The sequence below is a fragment of the Argiope bruennichi genome, chromosome X1 (genome assembly GCF_947563725.1).
Source record: "Argiope bruennichi chromosome X1, qqArgBrue1.1, whole genome shotgun sequence".
Lineage (NCBI taxonomy): Eukaryota > Metazoa > Arthropoda > Arachnida > Araneae > Araneidae > Argiope > Argiope bruennichi.
The window spans coordinates 19288963-19297874 of record NC_079162.1 but is presented as its reverse complement, the minus strand read 5'-3'; the positions used below and the strand labels follow the sequence as shown (position 1 = coordinate 19297874).

The 8912-nt window shown below is 32.2% G+C and overlaps 1 long non-coding RNA gene across 1 annotated transcript; it reads right to left on the bottom strand.

Annotated features, from left to right (window-relative positions):
* Positions 1–3565: 3565 nt before the first annotated feature.
* On the bottom strand, positions 3566–8523 carry LOC129958122 (uncharacterized). The gene is made up of 2 exons (XR_008783153.1): positions 8427–8523; positions 3566–4140 (listed from the first exon to the last, which is right to left on the bottom strand). It is a non-coding gene; the product is annotated as an uncharacterized LOC129958122 (long non-coding RNA).
* Positions 8524–8912: the final 389 nt, after the last annotated feature.

Here is an 8912-nt window from a genome sequence, read left to right as displayed (position 1 = left end):
CGCCAACCCTCACCACACACACACACATTGCCCACGCCAACGACCCAGTAACCCTCACCACACACACACACACACACATTGTTGCCCACGCCAACGACCCAGAAACCCTCACCACACACACACACATTGTTGCCCACGCCAACGACCGGCAACCCTCACCACACACACACACACATTGTTTCCCACGCCAACGACCGGCAACCCTCACCACACACACACACATTGTTGCCCACGCCAACGACCGGCAACCCTCACCACACACACACATTGCCTACGCCAACGACCCGGCAGCCCTCACCATACATTGTCCACTCAAATACACAGGCAGCACTTAATGCATATATTACAGACTTCACCAATCCAATAAAATTATGTACACATCTCGCATTTGAAACTTTCGGATCTTTCTACTTTCACGAAGCACAGTTCCAAAATTTTCCTCGTTGGCTCTATCAATTTTCTCATTCCACACATTACCTACAGACTCAATGCTTAGATTCCCTGCATTACCCACTTCAATGATTCAATTCTAATTTCCCGCTCAATGCTCACTCCAAAATTCTCATTCCGTGTACTGCGCAGCATCAATATATTAAGCACCGTCACCATCTACAGTTCGCATGCCTCAAAGATTACTCATTGACACAATTTAAAGTTTCCCGCATTCTCTAAGTTGCATGTACACTTTTTAATCCACATATTGTATGCCAATACAGAACAGACATTCACTATATTTACCATAATCACTGATTAATATACATTCAGCGATATTCTAGAGAAAACAAAGAAAGGATCCAAAAAATTACTTCATACCGTTATCATTTATCCACTCTACTATACGAATTATAGTAATCCCCAATTACTTTTAGAGCAATATTCGCATTTTCCATCCTTGATATATGACATAACGAATTCTATATCGCATGCCAAGTAGCCTGCAAGATTTTTTTCAAACCGATAGAATAAAGTTTCACTTATTTGGGATACCAAAACTTTGCGAATAGGCGATTGCGTTTCGTATGAATCCTGCCCATGACAATTTTTCCTTCGACGTACGACATTTTAGAACTATCGATAAGGTTATTTTCAACAATAGTGCAGAATTGCTTCAATGAAATTCCTAGATTTGTCGATGAAGTAAAAATTGTCTTTATATAGAAAAATTACTGCTTAGTTTGTTTTTGGGTAGTTACAATTACAAATAAACATACTAAATTACCCTATCCATATTTAAAATTATCTCCCATTGATTTAATTTTTCTAAAAAATCTGAAATCTTTCCTGGCCATTGAACTTCAAGTATATAAATTAAAATTACAACATTTTTTAGTGCATATGGTGAACATGGTAATTTTTTTCAGACATCTGTATCCAACAATTAGTCTTTAAATCTTGTCTAAATACAGTTACGCAAAACTGCAAAATACAGGCCTTGCATACTAATCAGAAAAATTGCGCTGATAACTAGGAATCCGAGTACAAAACAGATCTTTCATTCCAACAGTGTAGGACAGTTATAAATCTGATTTTTAAAAAGTGATCGGTTAAGCCCTACGATACGATCTCATTTTCAAAAATTTTTCTAGAACCGAATTCGTTACACTTTTCAACCTCTATCAATGAAAAGCTCACATTTTATGAAGTCTGAATCTCGTAATCCTTATCAGATAAAAATATGGCAACATAAAACTTGAGATATTGACTTTAAATCGGAAAACAGAAAAGTATACGATGAGAAACCTCCAAGAAGTTGAGATTTCGCTACTTTGGCAGATTGTGTTTTACGCGTTCATGAGAACAGCTTCGCTTTAATTCAGCGTCTACACAACCGAAAACAAATGTGTGAAGCACTAGCTCATGCCCAAGATTTTTTTTTTTTTTTTTTGACATTACGAAATATTAGAAGATCGAGAATATCTTCTCTTCAATTGGCTATTTTGGATTGTATTGGATGGCAGTCAACTGAAAAACACAATAAAAATTTCAATAAATTTTGAAATTTCGAATTAAATTGTTTAAATTAAGGCAGTTTTTAAAAATCATTTGAATTTTTTTTTAGGCAATGCAGGTGATATACAGAGAAACTTATGATTTACAAATTCTGTTCAATTAATTGATAACCAAGTTATTAGAACTAATGCAATTATGAGTGACTAATAATGAGTGGCAATTAGAGTGAACTATGTTATCTTAAGGTTTGATACTTTCGCCGTTTGTTCTCAGTTATTAAGCAATTTCCAGAAGCGCATATTCAGCTTCCGCTACAGTTTGTTATTCGTTTTTGGACGAACCGATCGAAGTCTTCTAAAACTCTTAACGTCCAAGTTGGATACAAAATCACGAGCTCGATTGAATTTAACTTTTAACATAAATGTTAAATGCTCATACCATCTACATATTTTCTCGCATATTACAAGATGAAATGTTATTCTCTCAAAACTCAACTTCGGGATTTTGAATAATCGCGTTTTAACCCCTCCTCTAATCAAAAACCGTTGAGAATTTTGTAAATTCGATGACTCGAAACCGAATCAAAATAAATGGAATTTCTTAAACGGTTGTTAGACCCAATTTGTGTATTTCTATCGAATTTTCGATAATACGTCTGCTGGAAGGCGACCGTCCGTTACTAGGCACGTGAAAACATTAATTGAACAATACAGATCTGCTATTGGTTAAAATAGGGATATGATTCGATCACCAGAATTACGAATTTGTATCGATTTCAGACGTCATCGTCGAAGGTATTTGTCAATACTTCCATATATACGAATGTTAGTGCGATAATTTCAAAGAACTAGCTGGATGAATTTTAATTCTAGAACTTCACGATCAAAATACAAAGTAGCTTTAATTTTTAACTATAGGAAGAGACTATCTGACCATGTGCATGTGAACATTACTAAGCACATAAATCGGATACAATTCGGTATATAGTTCATCAAAAATAGAACTGTGTCAAATATTGGCGAAATCTATCAGTGAACAGAAAGTTCAAACTATAAGCGATTTTTTTAACTACACCGCGAAACTAAAAAGAAATCTTGTTTAGTGCGCATATACGAGGTAGTCAAAGGAAGAATACTCCAATTGATTTCATTATGTAAAATTTATCCAAGCCGACTCTTCTATGTTTAGAAGCATCTAGCAAGTATATCCAATTCCTTACTTTTAAAATGTTATAATTTTATTCTTTGCTTTAAAATGTAGTTTGTCGGAAGTCCTCATTCTTAACTTTTCTTGTTAACTAACAAACAAGGTTAAACGCCCCTGTGTATAACGGAACATATAGGTCTCGGTAATCTTAGTTCAGTACCTTCAAATTTAGAACAGCCTTAAAAAATTTTACAGTATAACAAATGTCCTTTCATGCATCCTGAATTTTCAATTCATCTTCGATACCAGAATTTCAAATCTCAAAATGCACAGAATACAAGCATCAAATTTTGCATAACCTTGTATAAACCGAAGTTAGGAACTCGACAAGATCAGAATTAGAATGAACTTACTGACCTCAAAATGCGTCTAAATAGCATTTTAGCCGCATTAGAAATGTACCGAAGTGAAATTAATTGAAACCCTTTGAACAAAACACGTCAGTACTCATTAGAAAGATGAAATTACCAAATAGTTGAAAAAGTCGAAGTATTTTTATCAAACTGAAATTTTAAGTTCCGAAAATCCGTCAAAGTGTTTAGATTACCGACTACTTAGCGAATATTGACCTCTCTTCTAACTTCAATGGAGTTATTTCTCCTTGGGCTGTCATTTCCGAAATTTTTTATACCTTCCGTGAGTTCTTTGATCCCTTTCTACCATTTTAAACGCTTCGAAAGTTTTGACAATGAGTTAAGGGCCGATGAAAATTCCAAAATTGAGTTGTCTTACTTGTTTTAGTCCATTGTTAATGTAAATAGATCAAGCAGAATACTTCATCATAAAAGCATCAATATTCTAGTATACAAGCATCTTGTATCCAGTACTTGCTTCGAATCTCCAGTTTGCAGGAATACTACGTTTTTACGAGGAGCCATTTTCCCACTATCTTGAAAATCGTAGGCATTTTTTGTCGCATGCTGCATGGAAGTATTTAGATGTCCAATTCTTCAGATTGCAACATCCTCCTGTGAAATATTTGAGCTGAAAAGAAAAAAATTAATTTTTGCGAAGATTTAAAATAGAGACATTCTACATACTCAGTCTGCTTTTTAAAGCATTTAATTGAAAATGCTATAATTAGTGCAAAATAAGCGAATCGAATGGAAAACTCCGTATGTGGACTGTTTTGGGTAATGGTTGGGAAAGTAAAATTCTTAAACATTTTAAACCAAAAGTACAAATATTTCCACATGAATCGAGAAGTAAAAGCGGCAAATGTTGTAGGCATTGAAAGTGAAAATGTTGAGAAATTGCTAACTCTCGGATAGGGTCTGAAAATATTGGTTGCTAAAAGAATGTGGTTCCACTTCCATCCACAATATTCTATTTTTAAGGAACAAAATTAAAAAAAATTCAACCAAGCTGCTTATAGAACCTTTATGGTTATGAATCTAATTATATAAATATTATAAATTATAAAATGAAATCTAGATATATAAAAAAATTAAACAATTTGCAAACTTCAAAATCCAAATATTTTCCTCAAATTTTGCTCACATAGCTCTTAGCGAAAGCTTCATGGCAAAAAGGGCTTATTTTATTAGTATTCTGTTCTTATACAAAGAACAGATTAATTTATCTTTAATGTTGTCATTCCAGTTGCACCAAAATATTGTAGACATTTTAAATAATTTTATATGCTTCCCAGATTTCACTCGCATTGCTAAATAAATTATATAATTCTTTAAAAATGAGAAAAAATTGCATTTTGGCAATTCTGAAATCTTGTTTTGCACTGATTTTTCTAAGATTTCTTTCAAAATTATTTGGTACAGTTTATACTCTTATTTTAATCAAAAATAACGCATTTAGTAAGAGAATTTTGTTTTGTGCATAATTGTAATTTTTGCATAATAAATGCATTTATTTGCATGTGCTTTGCCATTCCGTCAGATGTCATTTTCAAATATATTTTTTGCGTAAGAAATTGCACCATGTATGCGGCCAGCAACAATTCATCTCATTTGGTAAGTGTAGTCCTCATTTCGCAGCCAAGAACAAACAATCCGAAGTTATGCTGTGAATTATTTTGGTCAAAAGCCTTACAAATTCGAATTACGTCTACCAATATATTCCTAGAAGAATTTAAGATAGTGCACTATGTTATCAAATATTTGATAAGAAATAATGCGAATTCGAATTTCTTAAACCATTATAATCTCTAAACCATTTTTGAACAAAAAAAAATATCCACGAAAATTTTTACTTTCACTCGAAAATTAAGAAAAAGATTAACCTTTTCGATCCTAATGTGCATATATGTCCCAGGGATCAGACTTCATTCCTTGTTGGATCACTAAATCCTACTTATACTCGGGTTATCGTAGGAACCATTTTTACGGGGAATTTAAAATTTTAATCATGCAAAGTCGGTTCGTCAAGGTTAAAGGATCGTTAAAAGATGATCAGTTTAACAAAATAAATGCTTCAAAGTAAAATATAGAAATGTTAAGAAATAGTTGGCATTTTTGTAAAACTTTAAGAAATATCTTACTATTTTGCTGCCAAACATTGAAGAATCAAAGAAATGCTTTCCTACACTTACCCTAAAAGGATTACGATTCGTAATTTAAAAAACACTGAATATATTAAATTCTTACATGTGACATTCAACTGAACATAATTATTTGCATTCCAGAGACGGTTCGGAAGAGCTATTTCAAACGGAACATCATTTCGAAGTTTCATATAGCTAGTTTTAAATACTTTCAGAACTGCAAGAAGCCGGAAATCAATTTTTCGAGAAAAAGCAACTATATTTTTCCTTCCTGCATCACAGAAATGATCCTTAATACTCAGTGAATAATTAGAGCGTCTATTTGCTTTCCAGAGATCAAAGGTAATAGAACAAAAGCATCGAAAATGTTAAATTTCCATACGTATAATGAGAAAATTTTAACATTTTTTAAGCTTTTTTTTTTTTCATTTCAAGGCTTTCAATTGGCTCTTTCTCGATTTTTCCCACAAACATTTTAAAAGATGCGAATTTCTAGCTCTTAACGTTGTATCATAATAAGTTATAGAATTTTGCCTTGTCTTCAGCAGCCCTGAGAATCAATCTTTGCATTCTACGAGTAACGACTTTTAAATTGCGCAATTTATAGAAAGAATTATACCCAAAAATCATTAAAGAAGAATTTCTAATATCTTGTTAAAATTTTAGTTATTCACTTAATAATGTTTTATTAAGCGAATAAAACATTAAGCTTTGAAGTTGAAGTTTAATGCTTTCGAAGCTTTTTCTTTGAGCTTTATGCTTCCTAAAGTTTGCCCTTAATTATAGCAATAATTGAATGCACACAAGGAATGAATTTTCGTATAAACGCACTTGAATGTAAACGTAGAAAATAAAGCAATGAAAAGTAATGTTTAAAATAATTTAAAAGTTTTTAACCATAAAAGATGCTTGCCTGTGTTCAAACAATTTTAAATACCAAATTCAATTAAGGACTTGCATCGTAAAAACGAAAAAATTATTCATATATTTTCAAATAGTAGGTGGTTTCCTGGAAGTGCTTGGGAAAATTTAGAATTTTGCACTGATAATCCTAATTAAAATGCAATCAATTTCTTTCGTTTGTTACAAAACCACTTAACTTATTATACAAACTACGATTCATTGAAAGTTTTGCTCTTTATAAAACGTTCCATTTTCATTAAAAAGTTTTAATTATACCTTTTCGATATAGAATTGCTATTTGAATACACCGCTTACAAATTTTTAAATCTCAGTTGTATTCGTGATAGATAAACTAAAATGAAAAGCTCGACAGTAGTTTAAAGCGATATTAGCTGTAATCTTTAAATGATTGCAATGTCTATCACGGATACAGCATCTATGATATTTTTTTGACATCTATATTTTTTCTTTCTTAACTACAGCAAAGTATATTTCCAATTTATACATCATTTCATCATAGTTCCAATTTATTCATAACCATTCTAATGGTTAAGTGCTTAGTTTATACGACATAAAGCATCGGTTATGCATTGTTTCCATCTCTTTAAAATACTCAAATTTTCTGCCTTGGTTATCATTTCCCCTTTCTTTTAAGACAGGAACTTTCCCTATAATATAGAGCTTATAACATCCTTTTTCTTCCCTTCTATTTAATTTAATCGAAGATGTAAAGTTATTATATATTCCTTTAGAAAGGCGCAAAGAATAACCTCAAACTTTGTTGAAATACTAGAGAGGAACATTCATTGATTTTAATTCAATTCAGGAATATTTAATACTTACAAGCAGCACACCAGACGGCTATTGAAAATTTAATTAAAAGCTATTAATAAAATATTTCTTACTTTTATGATGAGGTAATGCTCAATTTAAAAATTCTATGTAATATATGCTAGTACTATCTAAAGAAATTGCGAAACTTACATTAATAACATTGAAATTCGTCATAAAGGTCAATTGAAATTTTAATAATGTCTTTTTTATACATCGGTCTCTTGAAAGTATAAACGGTGCTTTACTGTATAAGTCATTCTGATTTAATAAATATTCTGCACGAAAAATTGATTGTAATCCCTAAAGAAGAATTAAAGAAAATGCATTACCTAATCTATCAATATTATGTAAAACATCTGGTGGTTATATAATGAACTTGATATGCGGAATAATGGCAATTGCTTTACTCGCACAAAAACCCACGAAGCAAAGGCACTAAAAATACGGCTGAGATGTACGCAAAAAACACTGAAGGACATTAGCAGCACAAGCAACAAGTCGGCAACAGACAAGCTGATAAACAGCAAATCGGTCGTTTAAATAACGGCAACAGCACAATAGCGTTCTTGTACCAGCTCTCCGTGCTATAATACAAAGAGAAATCTCGTGCGAGCGCTTCGCTTTATATCAGTTCTCGAAAGCTATGGAATTTTCCAGAAGAATTTAGTCCTCGAGTCCCAATAGAGATAGGGCTAAAATTCTTTGATTTTCCAGAACTTTTTATATCACACCAAATTTGTGGCATAAGGCATGGGTCATTGACCTGGCATCCATTCAGCTATGCGATAAAGAATATATTGAGACTTCAGTAAAACATTCAGTGCAACAGTTATAATCATTTGATAATTTTTACGTTTTCTGAATATAGAATAGCACCTAGGGAAAATAAAGTTTTTTGAAAATTTCGTTTGATAATGACTTGCAACCTCTTAAATATTATATATTACTCGCGAAATCACATCATTTTAAAAGGTCAAAAACAAATTTACAGACAAAAATATCGCCGTATTTATAAACAAGTAAAATAACTTACCTTTTTATTATCCATATCCTAATGCCCAAGTTCCAACATAGTGCTAAAGAGCAAAACGAAGGCAACTAAATAAAATATGGCCACTTCACAGAAGAACAACCAAAGAGTAAGCGTAATTCAGTTAAACTATACGGAAGACATTTAAATTTCTTTCAGTACTGTATAAGATACTACGCAAGGAACTCCAAAGAGAAAACTGATTAATGCTTTTGCTCTGTCAGAATAAGAACAGCTTCAACTCATTCGCCAGTCTCTTCTTCCAGAAATTTCTTCAAGGATATTGCTCGAAAGTCATAGTGGTTAATCAATCATGAAAAGATTTGGATTCAAACTCTAAAGAAGCATATGCTTATTTACTGAAAGATTTTGTTTAAGAAAGAAAGGTTTAGTTTAATTGCATTATCGTCCTATATTGAAACAACACAGGGACATTTTACCCTCTCATATACGAAGAATACAAAGAGAAAGTATTGTAATCTTAAAAAA